The sequence below is a fragment of the Cibotium barometz genome, chromosome 51 (assembly GCF_041138505.1).
Source record: "Cibotium barometz isolate CiBa-2024 chromosome 51, ASM4113850v1, whole genome shotgun sequence".
Lineage (NCBI taxonomy): Eukaryota > Viridiplantae > Streptophyta > Polypodiopsida > Cyatheales > Cibotiaceae > Cibotium > Cibotium barometz.
The window spans coordinates 32,984,156-33,002,165 of NC_141096.1; positions in this window are offsets into that span (position 1 = coordinate 32,984,156).

An 18,010-nucleotide genomic window follows, 5' to 3' on the forward strand; every position below is an offset into this window, starting at 1 on the left:
GTCCTAGGGCCATTCTTGCAAACACAATGTTTTTTAGAATGGCCAAGAATGGCCCTAGGGGCCATTCCCTATTAATCCAATTCTAGGATTAACAAGAGCTACCGCCATTATCTTACATCAAGGACTCACGATAGATACACCAAAGGGTCATACATTCATGATACGAAGCAATAGTGTCCAAAGCTACAACTTGGATGGGCACCCATAATGGTGTGACGGAGTATTTATGGCAATTCCCGCTTCAAGAGCATGTGGTAGCAAGTCAGGATGAAGTCCTAAGTGATGTACGTCATGGATATATTATGAGAGTAGTCATTGTAATAGCATTAGGCCTCTTATGAGCCGAAAGTGCCCAGCGGGCCACAGTTTAAGTGAGTGTGAACACTTATGGCCATGTATATTTAATAAGTGAATTTCTTTCATAATACAACATACTCTCCCATTGTGCAATTGAGTTGCTCTTGCTAATCTCTCTCCCTATTGCATGCTAGTGAGTGTGTGTGAGTGAAGTGACGTGAGAGAAGGGACGAGGACCCGTAGTACAACACGACAGTGTGACAACGCTCACGGGGGAGATGCAGTGGAATTGCTTCTCAAGGAGTTGTAGAGCTTGGAGACCTCGAGGGTTACAAGCTCGACCATTGGACGATCCTCAGACAGTTGCGATTCACCAGGTTTGGATGTGTTTCAAGGAGGGTTAGGGTGAGCCTTAACATTTTTGGCACTACTGCAGGAACCATCCCTTGGCTTTTTCCATCGTTTGTCTCTACTCTACGCATAACCCATTCCCCATTATCTTGATTAGTGGTTTTCCATGAAAAAGATGTGGATTTGATGGTGATTTATGTGAGATTTGGTGTAGAATAGCTCTCTTTTATTTTTGAAAAGAATTCTTTTTACTTAATTTTTAGATTAATGTGTTGTTTTATGGTTTTTCATGTTCTTAGGGCTTGCACATAGTTTGTATTAGGCTTAGTTTGCATCCATTGCATTGCAAGAAAATGCATTTCTTAGTGAATGTTAGCTCTCTTTAGTTTAAACATAGATCTAAAATCATTAATTTTAGTTTGATTGTGTGTTTTTTTGTTGAAATTATTTGGATTAGAGTGTTAGCAAGCATTAGGAGTAGCTTAATCTTTCAAAATATTTCTTAAAACCATATAAAAAACCCTTGAATTTGACTAATTTCTCTTAATGGACTGGTTTTTGTCATTAAGAATGATTAATCTTGTTCAAAGAGGCTAAAAATTTAGAAAATGTGTTAATTGGGGTCTAAATTGATCATTTGAGTAGTCGAAATTGGAGTTTTTGAGTGTTTTGAGAGCATCTAGATGCATCAAAACACCTAATCACATCAATTGTTTGATCAATTGGAGAAATTGGACTCTCTTTGCTTAATTTTGCCTTAAAAAGGAGATTATAACTAAGAGTCTAATTAATCTCCTAATTTAGATTAATTTATACAATTGTTGATGCACATAGATTATTTTTTCTTTGCTCTATCCAATGATGTACTCAATTGTGTGAATTAATTAGGGATTAGTGGGTTAATTAGAGTCCTTGATTAGTGTAAAAGAGGGAAAGATTAGTGAAAGGATTAATCTTGGATTAATCTTTGATCACCTTTTTACATAACTCATTAAGGCTAATGAGCATTCAATGAGAAGATGCTCATGAGTTGTCAATTTGTCCATTCTGGGGAGGGTACAGGTGTGTCATTAAAGAGTTGACTTTTTTTATTCCACTTACCTTTTTTGGGAAAATGCCCATATCCCTTTCATTCTAAATTCAAAAAATATTCCACCCGAAAAGGGAAATTTGTATTTCCTCGCCAGTGCATTAAAAAAAAATCGAAATTTAACTTCCACGTGAAGTTCGGTTCACACGTGAAGAGTGTTTCACGACATGAAAAACCAGTTCATGTAAAAAGAAAAAAAATTAAAATTTAATTTCCATGTGAATTCCGGATCACGCGTGAAGAGTTTTTCAACAGTGTGAAACAGTTCATGCGGCCAAAAAAAAAATTAATCAAAATTTAATTTCCACGTAAAGTCTAGATCACACGTGAAGAGTGCTTTATGGCGTGAAACAGAAGTTCACGTAATAAAAAATAAAAACAAAAAAAATTAAAATTTAATTTACGTTAAGTTCGGTTCACGCGTGTGTTTCACAACGTGAAACGAAAGTTCATGCGGTAAAAAAAATAAAATCAAATAAAATCAAAATTTAATCTTCACATGAAAAGTTCACGCATGAAAAGTTTTTCATGGCGTGAAACAGTTCACGCGGCCAAAAAATAAAATAAAATTTAATTTTCACATTAAGTCTGGTTCACGCATGAAGAGTGTTTCACGGCGTGAAACAGAAGTTCACGCGGTTTTTTTTTAATCAAAATTTAATCTTCACGTGAAGTTCGGTTCACGCGCGTGAAAAGTGTTTCACAACGTGAAACAGGAGTTCATGTGATAAAAAATAAAAATAAAAAAATAAATCAAAATTTAATCCACGTAAAGTCCAGTTCACGCGTGAAATAGTTCTCTAAAAACCACTCCTGTTTGGAGGCCCGTATCTCCTAAACCGTATACTCGATGAAGGCGCTCTAGGGCTCATCAAAAAGCTGACATCGAGCTCTTCGACTTTGGATGTGTCCCCGAAGTCAAAATCGATCATTTTGGCCTCTGACCACAGCAGTCTCAAAATTCAACCCAAAAATCGAGGCAAAAAACAACCCAAAAACCACAAAAATCACAAAAAAACATTGTGAAAACAACGACGAGCCATATTCAGGCTACTTTTTGAGGGTGTAAATGACAAAATCACAGACAAATCGAGGAAACAAAGTTGTAGTACTCCAAAAATACTACAACTCCCTCATACAGAGTTACGTGTTGCAAAACAGGGAAACATTTCTTAGGAAAATTTTTCGTCATGAGACAGTGATGGAAAAAAGGTTTTAGGACCTCCTCTTCCATCTGGGAAGCTCCTAGCATATGCTTTTTTTGTATATGTGAGGTCATTCACGTGCGTATAGCACCTAAGCTAATTAGGGCAAACGAACACCCATTTGATCCAACGAAGAGTACGCAAAGCCTGTACGGGCTGTGGGAAAGTATAAAAAGCAAAAAATAAATAAAAATGTGATTGCTCATTAAGAAACATTTAGGCACTCTGACATGGCCACAATAGAGGGATTGCTTGCAATTACACAAGGACTGAACCCAATGGCTGACATCTTCGAGCCATTGAGATCCATGCTGCCAATTCACCTCCCCATGCCATTGACCATGCCTATAACAAGCATGTCATTGGGTTTTACACCCCCTATGACTTTGATCCCACCAGGATTTGGTCCTTGCCTAACATTCCTACAAATTCTATAAGTACCAACCCTTTTTGGATGCCCACACCTTGGACATACTGACTAGTCTAAGAAGGGGAGTGGCCCAAGGACTCAATGAGTCTCTTCCAACAAGAGCACTCACATACGGTCTCAGTGACTCATATAGAAATATGATTGTACAAATTTTCAAAATTATGGGCAAATATGATGGAACAACAGACCATGTTTGATTCATTCAAATGTTTGAACAGAGATGTAAAGCCTTTGGAAATCCCAACTACCCCACTAAGGTACATGCATTGAACTTATGCTTAAAAGGAAAAGCTAGTCGATGGTTCATCACATTGCTGCCAACGATCAAGACCAACTTTAAAACTTTGAAATCGGCCTTTATACATGGCTTTTCCAGAGAGGGTGATTGGTGGAGTACAACAACAGAACTCTATTTAATTGAACGTTAACCAAATGATTCCATTAGAGATTTTATCCTTCGGATAAAACTCTTGGACTCACAATTGACATTTCTAGAATTTTATGGGATGGGAAAAATTCATGGGAAAAATTAAACGATGTTCAATTGAGGAGATGTTTCATGATGGGCTTAAAGAATAACAGCTTACATAACTTGGTCATTGTATCCAATCCGGAAACATTCGATTAATGTTGCAACAAAGAAGCAATATGTTTGGATGACAACATGCTAGAAGATGATCATGCTATGAGATGTTACTCATCTAAACCAAATGAAGCAATGGCAAAAGAAAGATCGATCTCAAAATTGACATTTCTAGAATTTTATGCAACCTTGCTTAAAACCTTACAGCCAACATCTCTAAGAGAGGATGAAAATCTTCAAAACCAGACATCCTTAATGCCTATAAAAATGACGAATGAAATGCCAATGAAATCACTATGACCATCCCAATCCTCATTACGCATACAAGGTACCTATTTTTCTATACTACATCTATTGTAAAACCTTTGACCATGATACTAAAAGTGTCCTACTTCGTCCACGACGGACTCAAAACCTCTCGTGCACCAAACAAAAACAGTCCAAAGGGTAGAAACTGCTCAGGAAGAAGTTAATCAGACACTTCAGTGTTTCTAAGACTACCACATCAAAGACTACCGCACAGACCACAACACCCATACGTGCGACACAAGATACAAAAACCTAAAAGAAAATTCGATCTCGTCGTCGCATGGGTAAACATAGTGAAAAAATGACAAACCAAAGGAAGTCAGAGAATGAAACAAGTTCTAGTACATCACTAAGTGAGGATGAGACAAGTTCTTACTCATCGCTTAGTGCATCACATAGACCAATCAAGAAACTAAATCCCACCCAAATGGATAATAATGATCACATGACATATGCAGAACGCAAAAAATGAGCTCAAGAGTGCATGCTTAGCATGGTTGAATGTCTTACAGAGTCACCGGTTGTGATTAAGCCTCATAATGCCAAAAGTAAAACAGCAACCAAGATACAAAACCTAGAGGAGTACTGCTTTTCCTTTCAAGAGGAAGACATACTCCCTACGGAAGAGTCATTTAAAACAGACTATATGAACTATAGGCTTGAGAAAGCACGTACGGAATTCGATAATTCCCTTACAAGATTAAAATAGTCTCTCAAAACCTCATACGGAGGAATGCTCTTCTCTCACGATAAAGCCAGAATCATATCAACACTTGCACCTTTAATGGCTCAACCTGAGTTATACAAGGACATAACAAACTCAAACAAGACTGTCAGGATTCGTAAGTTTCCAAACAACCCTCATTAAGAATTGTCAGAGGGCCGAGTGTGCCATTGTACGCATTGGGTACTTTTGAAAAAGAGAAGACCCAAACAGACGATGAAAGTGATGGAAATATGAAACAAACACAGGATCTGAAGCTGAAACACTAACCAAAACACCCATGGTTCCTTTGGAAGACTCTATCATGGTATGGTTGGATTTCCCTACAAGAAATGATGTTCAGCACAAACACACATTGATTAGTCCCTCGAGCAAGTCATAACATCATGAGACAATAGACACTTGGGTGTCATTGTTGGAACAACCTAAACCCACCCCAACAAGCAATAGTCTTGCAAAAGGAACCAATGAACAAAACATTGAAGTTCCATGTTACTTTAGATACACTACTCAAACAATCGATGGCGATATGGAATTTACATTTCATGTCACCCTAGATTCCTTTGAGTATGATGTCATCCTTGGCAGACCTTGGATAAGGGAATCATTGTATTCACTAGATGAATCCATGCAAACAATCACCTTAAACACTCTTGCATGCAATGTACAATTGCTATTTACGGGAGGAAGAAGCCTTGCAGGAGTCGAAACTTCAAACATATCTTATTGAAAAGATCCCTAGGATTTTGGTCGGATTGGAAATTTCAAATGAAATCACCACAGCTCAAGCACAGCTTTATCCAAAGCGAGAACACAATTTCATGACTCTTGAGCTATGGGATTTGTTAAACGATGTTCAATTGAGGAGATGTTTCATGATGGGCTTAAAGAATAACAGCTTACATAACTTGGTCATTGTATCCAATCCAGAAACATTCGATTAATGTTGCAACAAAGAAGCAATATGTTTGGATGACAACATGCTAGACGATGATCATGCTATGAGATGTTACTCATCTAAACCAAATGAAGCAATGGCAAAAGAAAGATCGATCTCAAAATTGACATTTCTAGAATTTTATGCAACCTTGCTTAAAACCTTACAGCCAACATCTCTAAGAGAGGATGAAAATCTTCAAAACCAGACATCCTTAATGCCTATAAAAATGACGAGCGAAATGCCAATGCAATCACTATGACCATCCCAATCCTCATTGCGCATACAAGGCACCTATTTTTCTATACTACATCTATTATAAAACCTTTGACCATGATACTAAAAGTGTCCTACTTCGTCCACGAACGGACTCAAAACCTCTCGTGCACCAAACAGAAACAGTCCAAAGGGTAGAAACTGCTCAGGAAGAAGTTAATCGGACACTTCAGTGTTTCTATTGTTGTGGATCTCACAAGGTGGTAGACTGTACAGTTTGGAATACTTCCATGCTCATAGTCATTAACACCTTGCGACCAATGTGTGAACAGTGTGGCATTGATCACATGTTCTAAGATTTCCCAAGACAAGTTGCTTCAATGCAACTTGTCTCACAAAATACAACTCTTAACATCTTAAGTGTACAAAACGGGCAATTGTCCACTGTGCCATTGAATGTGCTTACACGTTTACAAGCCAAGGCATAATAAATAGTCCAAAAGAGTGTAAAAGACAATACCTCAACATGGGTAGAAGAACATGCTTTAAAAGAGAACCCAAAAGAGAAAATAAAACCTTCCAAATCCAAGAAAAACAAAGGACAACAAATTGTCGAAACCAAGGTTGAAGTAAAAGACAGGGAAAATTAATTGGTAGAAGTAAACCCAAAAGGGGACATAAACAAGACAGAGCCAAAAGCTATACATGATGTAGAAGCATCCACATCAAAGACTACCACACAGACCACAACACCCATACGTGCGACACAAGATACAAAAACCTAATTGGTAGAAGTAAACCCAAAAGGGGACATAAACAAGACAAAGCCAAAAGCTATACATGATGCAGAAGCATCCACATCAAAGACTACCACACAGACCACAACACCCATACGTGCGACACAAGATACAAAAACCTAAAAGAAAATTCGATCTCGTCGTCGCATGGGTAAACATAGTGAAAAAATGACAAACCAAAGGAAGTCAGAGAATGAAACAAGTTCTAGTACATCACTAAGTGAGGATGAGACAAGTTCTTACTCATCGCTTAGTGCATCACATAGACCAATCAAGAAACTAAATCCCACCCAAATGGATAATAATGATCACATGACATATGCAGAACGCAAAAAATGAGCTCAAGAGTGCATGCTTAGCATGGTTGAATGTCTTACAGAGTCACCGGTTGTGATTAAGCCTCATAATGCCAAAAGTAAAACAGCAACCAAGATACAAAACCTAGAGGAGTACTGCTTTTCCTTTCAAGAGGAAGACATACTCCCTACGGAAGAGTCATTTAAAACAGACTATATGAACTATAGGCTTGAGAAAGCACGTACGGAATTCGATAATTCCCTTACAAGATTAAAATAGTCTCTCAAAACCTCATACGGAGGAATGCTCTTCTCTCATGATAAAGCCAGAATCATATCAACACTTGCACCTTTAATGGCTCAACCTGAGTTATACAAGGACATAACAAACTAAAACAAGACTGTCAGGATTCGTAAGTTTCCAAACAACCCTCATTAAGAATTGTCAGAGGGCCGAGTGTGCCATTGTACGCATTGGGTACTTTTGAAAAAGAGAAGACCCAAACAGACGATGAAAGTGATGGGAATATGAAACAAACACAGGATCTGAAGCTGAAACACTAACCAAAACACCCATGGTTCCTTTGGAAGACTCTATCATGGTATGGTTGGATTTCCCTACAAGAAATGATGTTCAGCACAAACGCACATTGATTAGTCCCTCGAGCAAGTCATAACATCATGAGACAATAGACACTTGGGTGTCATTGTTGGAACAACCTAAACTCACCCCAACAAGCAATAGTCTTGCAAAAGGAACCAATGAACAAAACATTGAAGTTCCATGTTACTTTAGATACACTACTCAAACAATCTCGATGGCGATATGGAATTTACATTTCATGTCACCCTAGATTCCTTTGAGTATGATGTCATCCTTGGCAGACCTTGGATAAGTGAATCATTGTATTCACTAGATGAATCCATGCAAACAATCACCTTAAACACTCTTGCATGCAATGTACAATTGCTATTTATGGGAGGAAGAAGCCTTGCAGGAGTCGGAACTTCAAACATATCTTATTGAAAAGATCCCTAGGATTTTGGTTGGATTGGAAATTTCAAATGAAATCACCACAGCTCAAGCACAGCTTTATCCAAAGCGAGAACACAATTTCATGACTCTTGAGCTATGGGATTTGTTAGGTCAACCACCAACACTAATGACACATCCTGAAAGGATTACCTTTACACAAGACTTGAAGATGCCATGTCTGGGGTACTTTGAACATACAATGTATATTGAAACTAACCCCCTCACTTGTAAGTTTTTTTGTGGTTGATTATGCGTTGGAAGCAGATTTGATCTTGGGGTATAAATGGACTATTGCTACCCAAGCACCACTGTGCTTTGCCAGAAGCGATAGAGTCATCATTATGGTCAACAAGGATAAAAAGTTGACAATACCATACTGCGAGGAAGAGGATCCAACTTTAATATATATCTATGATGCTGAACGCAAAAGGATACAAGCCTCTTCCATAAAAGCCCCTCTACACAATGACCTACCATCGGCATCAACAACCAACTTTGATAAAGCCTCTATTCCATCAACCCCAACCTCAGCTCGATGCCACAATCTTGCAATCAGCAGCTATTCCTGAAGAATTTCCCAGAGCCCAACCATCTATCTCTAATAGCAGGGAACTCAAAGGAAAGACCCCGGAGCCTATGCATTTTCATCGCAAAACCTCAACAAAGGAGGCAACCACATGCTCAATGGCCCCGTCTCATCGATAGGCCACTCCACAAGAGACTATAACCTCATCATCAACAATGCCAATGAGTCTCAAACCTGCAGCCTCAGCTCCAACCAAAGTTAAGGAGGGCCCCAAACCTTCCACATCAACCCAAAAGAAAACTCCATCGAGACTACCACAATCACAATACCTTAATAGTATCAAAATGTGGAGAAGCAGCTACTTGTAGGCTCAAGGCTACTATGAAGGTGCCAATCACATTTGAGTTGCCTCGACAGTCAAAACCTCTTCCTCAATGAAGCACTCAATTCCAAGGAAGAAGAAAAGAACTCCACAAAAGCCTATGTGAGTTCCTCAAAGAACTCCACCAATGCAACAAGTGTGGGTATCAAAAACATTACTGCGAGCACAAGGGTACTACCAAAGAAATACCAAAGCTGGGGTCCCCAAGCGCATCACAAAGTCCCCTAAGCTCACAAAGAAGGAAGCCTCAACACCAAGCACATCGACAACCAAATTACATTGTTCAAAGATGGGTGCCTATGAATGTACTTCAACAACAAGGATATTATGATGGTAATTCCATCATATGGTTGCCAAAATCGAACAATGTGAAGAAAACCTCACCATCGACTTCAACCCCAACAACTTCATCTATAGTTCGACAAGAATGGAGGCCCAAGAAACAACAAGAAAATCCCTCAACCACTCTTGTGCATCCAGCACCAAACACAAGAGCTTGTCTATTCAAGCAAACAATCAGCAGTCTTCCCTACTGCCTCGACATCATTTCAACAACAAATTCAAGATCAAATACAGAGACTTAAGATCACATCAAGAACAAAATAACAACGCTCTTGTCTCACCCCTCTGGAAATGATAAATGATCCATCCTAAGCACGTGCAAACACAGTTGGCCAGTCTATATAGATTCACGTCATCACTTTCACGTCTGTAATTTCACGTCATGACTTTCACGTCTGTAACTTCACGTCATGACTTGCACGTCTGTAACTTCACGTCTACAACTTCACGTCATGACTTTCACGTCTGTAACTTCACGTCTATAACTTCACGTCATGACTTTCACATCTACAACTTCACGTCATGATACAATTTCACGTCATGACTTTCACGTCTGTAACTTCACGTCATGACTTTCACATCTACTATTTCACGTCATGACTTTCACGTCTGTAACTTCACGCCATGACTTTCACCTTTGTAACTTCACATCATGACTGTAGTTTCATGTCTTAGATCTTCACGTCATGACTTTCACATCCGCAACTTCACGTCATGACTTTCACGTCTGCTACTTTCACATCTTAGATCTTCACGTCATGACTTTTATGTCTTAGATCTTCACGGCTATACTTTCATGTCTGGTCTTTCACGCCTCAGTGTTTCACGTCTTAACAGTTTACGTGAAAAAATAAAAAATAAAAAAATGAGGTCAAATTGGCTAAATTAATTTAGCAGTTGCTCCATGAGTACAAATCCATACTCATGCACTGGAGAACATTTGCACAAATGCCTCATCATCGACAACTTCCAGGTACATCTCTGGACGGGGGGCCATGGTGGGTGGAAGCCTGGTCAATGGTACAACCCATCGCATGGATTTTTCCTTCAAATTACAAACCTCTCCAAAAGACACCACAATCTTCACAACTCAATGATTTTCCATCCCTAGAGTGAAGATCTCTATATTAGTATCACAAGTCGATGTAATTCTTTCAATCCTCACCAACAACAAGTGGCTACTTCAACATAGAGCAGTTCAATAAGAGTCTATACGACTCAATTCTTGTACTTCAAGAAAACCTACTTCTAAGAGCACTTAAATATATATAAAAACATAAAAAGCACATGAGCAGAAGAAGACAGGATCAGGTCCTACTCAACAGCATTTGACAAGAATCCTACCACACAAAGGGACATCATCACTCTCACGAGCCAATTATTTCAAATGATGAATGTCACTTCAATGATTCAAATGAGGAACTGAGAATCACCATCTCGATCCTGATGATTAAGTCTACGTTCCTCCAGACCCGTCTCTCTCTTCTCTCCCATTATTAACATCTCTTAGTGTTCCCACTAAATAAAAATCACATGTAACCTTGCCGATGATAACCATAAACAAAGTGAGCAAAAAAAAGGAGGCTCACAAAAATATAAAAATTCAATCATTCGCAAAACCCCCCAATCCGTTAGGAATTCCCAATACACCACTAACCTCTTCATTCATTAACTAGATTTTCTTATTTCCTCCAGAGGAACAAAGACCATTGAACACCATTCAACATCAAAGCCATCAACAAAGCTTGTTCATTCTCCCCACACAAAGGTCTTCAAGGCGATCACAAGGATGCGATCGTCATATCAAGAAGGGGGGAATGTTAATCCAATTCTAGGATTAACAAGAGCTACCACCATTATCTTACATTTAAGAGTAACAGTAGATACACCAAAGGGTTATACATTCATGATATGAAGCAATAGTGTCCAAAGCTACAACTTATACGGGCGCCCGTAATGGTGTGATGGAGTATTTTATGGCAATTCCCACTTCACCAAGAGCGTGTGGTAGCAAGTCAAGATGAAGTCCTAAGTGATGTACTTCATGGATATATTATGAGAGTAGTCATTGTAATAGCATTAGGCCTCTTATGAGCCTAAAGTGCCCAGTCGGCCACAGTTTAAGTGAGTGTGAACACTTATGGCCATGTATATAAGTGAATTTCTCTCATAATACAACATACTCTTCCATTATGCAATTGAGTCTTGCTCTTGCTAATCTCTCTCCCTAATGCATGCTAGTAGTGAGTGTGTGTGAGTGAAGTGAGGTGAGAGAAGGGATGAGGACCCGTAGTGCAATGCGGCGGTGTGACAAAACGCTCGCAGGAGACGCGGTGGAATTGCCTCTCAAGGAGTTGTAAAGCTTGGAGCCCTCAAGGGTTACGAGCTCGGCCATTGGAAAGATCCTTAGACAATTGCAGTTCACCAGGAAAGCTCTTTTAGATGTGTTTCAAGGAGGGTTAGGGTGAGCCTTAACATTCCCTCATCCATGATGTGCTTTAGAATGGACATAGGACCATTACAAATCACATTATGGATGGAAGATAGGTCCTAGGGCCTTTCTCCATTGTCTTGTGCCAACAACTAGTCAATTTTCAGAATGGTCCTAGTGCCATTATTACAATTACAATATCATCTAGAATAGCCTTAGGGCCATTCTACCATGCACAATGTCCAAAAACAATAATGGTCCTATGGTTATGCTTCCATCCATGGTGTGCTTTACAATGGCCATAGAGCCATTCTACCTGCACAATGTACTTGACATAATAATCCTAAGGACAACATAAAGCACATTTAGGACCTATCTACCATGTGCAACGTGCTTGCAAGAATGGTCTTATGGCCATTCTCTACTACCTTATGTCAACTATCAATGAATTTCAGAATGGTCCTAGGGCCAAACTCTACATGCACATGTGTAAACCATCAAGAATATTCATGGTGGTAGAATGGTTCTAGGGCCATTCTCGTCCCAAGAAGTGTTGTACAATGTCCCTAGGGTAGTTCTACCATGCATAATGTCCTTAAATGATTTGCCGTTCTCCACCCTCTTGTACCCAAAACTCATGAATTTCAAAATAGTCGTAGGTCCATTCTTTCAAGAACAATGTGCTTTATAATATCCCTAGGGCCATCCTACCATGCACAATGTGCTTGAAAGAATAGCCCTATAGCCATCCTACCAAGCACAATGTGCTTTAGAATAGTCGTACGCACACACTACCTACACAATGTTCTTGAAAACCTAGCCCTAGGGTCATTCTCCACCCTCTTAAGGCAGTAGATGGTGAATTTTAGAATGGTTCCAAGTCCATGCTAAATCATATCAGGGATTGTAGGATGGCCCTAAGGGCATTCCACGCCACTTGTATCAACTATTCGTGCATGGTCCTAGGGCCATTCTCTACATGTGCATGCATAAAGCATCAAGATTTGGCATGGTTGAATGGTATAGGGTAATTACTACAATCAAAATGTCTTTTACAATTATCCTAGGGCCATTCTGGAGAGAACAATGTACTTGATAGAATTTCCTTAGAGCCATTCTACCATCCATGATCTGCTTTAGAATGGCCCTAGGCCATTGCAAATCACATTTGGAATCATAAAATGGCCCTTGGGCCATTCTCCACCCTCTTGTTCCCACTACTGGTGAATTTCAAAATGCTCCTAGGGTCATTCTCCACTCCCCTATGTTAACTAGCTAGTGAACTTTAGAGAGTTCCAACTAGGGCCAATCTCTACATATGCATGCAAAATACATCAAGATTGTCCATGGTAGAATGGACGTAGGTCCATTCTTGTTGCAACCACAATGTGCTTTAAAATGGTACTAGGAACATTCTGCCTACATAATGTTCTTGAAGGAATGGCCGTAGGGCCATTCTCCACCCTCTTGAGCCAACAAATGGTGAATTTCAGAATGGTCCTAGGGCCATGCAAAAGCAAATCATGGATTGTAGAATATCCCTAGGTCCATCCTATTACCCTTTTACCAACTATTGGTGCATGCTAGAATGATCTTAGGTCCATTCTCTATATGTGCATGCATAAAACATTAAGTTTTGGCATGGTAGACTGGCCCTAGGGTCATTCCTACAATCACTATGCGGTTTACAATGAACCTAGGGGCATTCTACAGAGCACAATGGCCCAGGGCCATTCCAAATCACATTGTGGAATGTGAAATGCCCAAGGGCCATTCTCCACCTCTTGTACTACCAACATCTAGTGAATTTCAGAATAGTCCTAGGGCCATTCTTGCAAGCACAATGTGCTTCAAAATGTCCCTAGGGCCATTCTTACAAGCACAATGTGCTTTAGAATGTCATTAGGGTCATTCTACCTTGCACAATGTGCTTGAAAGAATGACCTTAAGGCCATTCTACCATCCATGGTGTCCTATGGATATTCTCTACCCATACATGCATAAAATATCAAGATTATGCATGGTAGAATGGCACTGGAACCATTATACGTGCACAATGTGCTTGGAATAATGGCCCTATGGCCATTCTACCATCCATGATGTACTTTAGAATGACCCTATGGCCATTCCAAATCACATTATGGATGGTAGAATGGCCCTATGCCATTCTCTATCCTCCTATAGAAATCAATTGGGCCATTCTCCACCCTCTTGTAGAATTACTCTAGGGCCATTCTACCACGCACAATGTGGTTGAAAGATTGGCCATTGTTTCAAGCACATTGTTTAGGTAGAATGGCCCTAGGTCCATTCTTTCAAGCACATTGTGTAGGAGAATGGTCATAGGGCCATTCTAGAGCACATTGTGCTTGCAACAAGATATGCCTTAGGGCCATTCTACTTATACAATGTGCTTGAAAGAATGTCCCTAGAGCCATTCTACTTGCACAATGTGCTTGAAAGAATGTCCCTAGAGCCATTCTTTCATCCATGATGTGCTTTAGAATCTGCCTAGGGCCATTATTTCAAGCACATTATACATGGTAGAATGGACGTAGGGCCATTATAAAGCATATTGTATTTGCAAGAATGATCATAGGGCCATTCTCCACTCCCTTACGTCAAATAGTGGTAAATTTTAGAATGGTCTTTGGGCCAAAAATCTAGATGTGCATGCATAAAATATTAAAATAGTTAGACTTTTAATAATGGTCATAGGGACATTCTTCACTCTCTTGTGTAAACTCTTGGTAAATTTTAGAATGGTCCTTGGGGGGTTAAACTCTACATATGCATACCAATCCCTGGGGCCATTCTCTAATCCCTTATGTGAACTATTGGGTGAATTTTAGAATGATCCAAGGATCAATTTGTACATGTGCATGCAAAAAACATCAAGAATCGGCATGGGGTAGAATGGCCCTACATTAGGGGAAGGTTGAGGTCTATGGGGCCCTTTAAGCTGCCATGAGATTAAGGAGATGATTAGTGTGAAGGCCAATAGGAAAAATACATGTGTACAAAAACGTTGGGTTGATTAAGACCCTAAATCTTGTGGTCAAAGGTGGAATCTTACCTTTTTCAGATCTGCCAGCAAAGAAAATCTTCAATATCTTTTTTTTAAATATTTTTTTAAAGGAAAAGTTTCAAAAAGTTACCCCCCCTCACTTCCCTCTTCCCTCCAAAAGTAGGGGCGTGTTTCTCTCTCCTCCCTTTTAGACTAACCCACTTTCCCCATCTACCACTCACTACACCCTCACTTGCAGCCCTATCTTCATCTCCAACTTGAGGAAAGCTCTTTGCTACCACCTACTCAGAGAAAGCTCTGTTATCAGCCTCTTTATTGTTGTGCTTCATTTATAGAGAACAATGGTTACTCGGGGTTGTCGCTACCCTTTTACTGACAAAGGAAGTCACACATCACATGACACTACATTTTTTTTAATAAATTTTATCAAGTTGATGAGGAAAATGAAGAGGAATTGTGTCCTAGTGGGTAACTCTACAACCGTATAATTCAAGTTGTTGTTTCTAATCGACCCATGCGTTAAAGGTCAGAGAAACATACACTCTGTGTGTCATTGGAGCCCCCCAGGGTCCTTAGCTTGAAAGACTGTTAAGTTGCAGACTTAGGTAACATTTTGAGTGATTTTGGGCGATAATTTGTAGCGGTGTACTTTTGAATACAAAATTATTGATTGCACCATAGTCCCAATGTCCTCTGTATTTCACTGTAATTTGGATTTTAATTTTGTTAATTTTAAAATTTTTAAGTATGTTCTATAAATTTATTAAATGTTATAGTGGAATGCTTTATAAGAATAGGTTTTGCTCTATAAAGCTCATTTCATTCTTAAGATCTTGCAGTTTCTATTTCCCTTCAATATCCTGCCATGGCTTCAAGCTCTAACTCGCTACGCACAAAACTTGAGAAAATTGGGCTCTCAGCAGGTGCAGGTGAGAACATTGCCATTTTTGAGGGGGTGATTGATATGTAGAAAACTATAGACCTTCATGCAGAGGCTTTTCAAGAGCAGGTCCAGTACATGAATGATGTAGTGGCACAATATGTCGTGCAATTGCCTGAATCCACCACTAAATGGGTTCCAGTGGACTTAATCAGGCATCTGTACCATGGTGACAAGTCGTTCCGATTCAGGCTCAACCGATTTTTGAAAGGGCTTACATCTACCAATTATAGGGTCGAAGATGATGACACCGTTTATGAATTATAGGTTGGTAATGTAGGCACCACCTTCCTTTCATGGGATATGACGTTAGCACTGTTTCTGCAAGAAGCCAGGGATACAGAAAAAAAGAAGGGAAAGGCAGTGAGTAAAGAAGTAGCTCTTGTGAAGGAATCCAAAGGCGAGGTGGAAGAGGTTTTCTCAGAAGAAGCTGAAGCGTCCATGGCCTTGGTGCTTCTCCAACAAGGGTCCACTGAGGATGAAGAGCCTCATCGTGACCTCGAAGGGGATGAAATTGTGGAAGAGATCCCTGAGTTGGATGTAACCACTTTGAATCCCATCATCATGGATAACAAGGAATTTCTTTTCCTTGATGACATTTGTAAATCCTTGGGGTTAAGGGAGGATGAGGCCCTAAGCATATTAGCAATTGGGTCTAGTTTCTGCAAAGAAGACACACTTGAGCAACAGACTGCAGGTGTACAGATAGATTTTGATGACCATGATCTTACCAAAGCGCTAGCATTCCAAGGTTATGATACAGAACGTACAATTGAGGAAACTGTTTCCAATGCTCTTGTTGCTATAGAAAATGTAGCAGCAGAGTATGAAAGTGTCCCTCAAGAAGCATTTCAACCACATAAGCGCTTGCATGTAGATACATCAGTTGAGCAGCGTGGAAGCAGTATAGACATATGCAACCCACGCATTAGCCAATGTGATGATGACATTGAGGTGGGGTTAAATCAAAGTTGTCCCTTCATATTTATAAGTGAGTTATTACTAACACCTGATTTTTTTCTCTTGTAGAAAGCTTATATTTTTGACAAGTTTGCTGCACGTGGAGGTGGAGTTCGTGTGCAATCCGATGGACGAGACACCTCCGTGATTCATTACCTTCCTAGCCTCTCTCCATCATTTATTCGAGTAATCCATTTAGAGTACTCTGAGGAGGCACAAGCAAAGCTCATCAAGTGTAAAGCTCTAAGTGGGGTTCTCACCGAAGATGGGCTAGCAAATAATGCAAACAAATGTATACTTATTAGCAGGGAGGCAGCTATGTATACATTTGCAGGCAACTACACCGGCCATGTGCTAAGCCATTGTGCTACATCAATCTCCAAAGGTGTAACCAATCCTATTATTATAGCTAATAGCCTAGGTGAGAAAGCCACGCAGAGTGACGAAGCTAAAGAAGCTCTCAGAAATCTTCTCAGGAACTTGTAATTTTCTTTCTACGAAATCAATACAAAATGTATACTTTTTTAATTGTAATGTTTCTAAGAAGTCTGAACCATTTCTCTTGTTTATTTGTTGTGTCAGCACTGTGCCCTCTAAAGTTTTGGCAGGCATGTGAATGTGTAGGAAAATTTCATTGATAATGATCAAATATTTATTCTTTGAATGTCACTTAACATCCAGCTGAAATCTGGCAGTACAAAATCTGAATAATTTTAAAAAAATCAAAATTTTTTATGTTTTTTAATGTTTGTAAGCATATTTTTCATCAAAAAAGTGCACATAATGCTGGAAAGAGTCCAAAAATTTAAAAAAAAAGGTTGTGCGCTACGGCGCGAATTTATGCCTTTCAAACTGCAGGCCAGGCTTTAAGCCTTTTTTTTGGACCTAAAATAAATTCAATATAATTTTGTTTCTGCACTATGTAAGGATCCTTTGTTCAATGCCAACAACAATACCACGTATAACAAGATAATGTTTCACAATCACCTTATCAATAATATAAATTTTGTTCGTGTTTAACTAAGGCTCTTAATACATGATCAACAGTTTTACCCATTCAAACAACAGTACAAGAAATGAAATGTCTGCTTTTATAACACAGTTGAAACAAATGAATACGTTGGTTAACG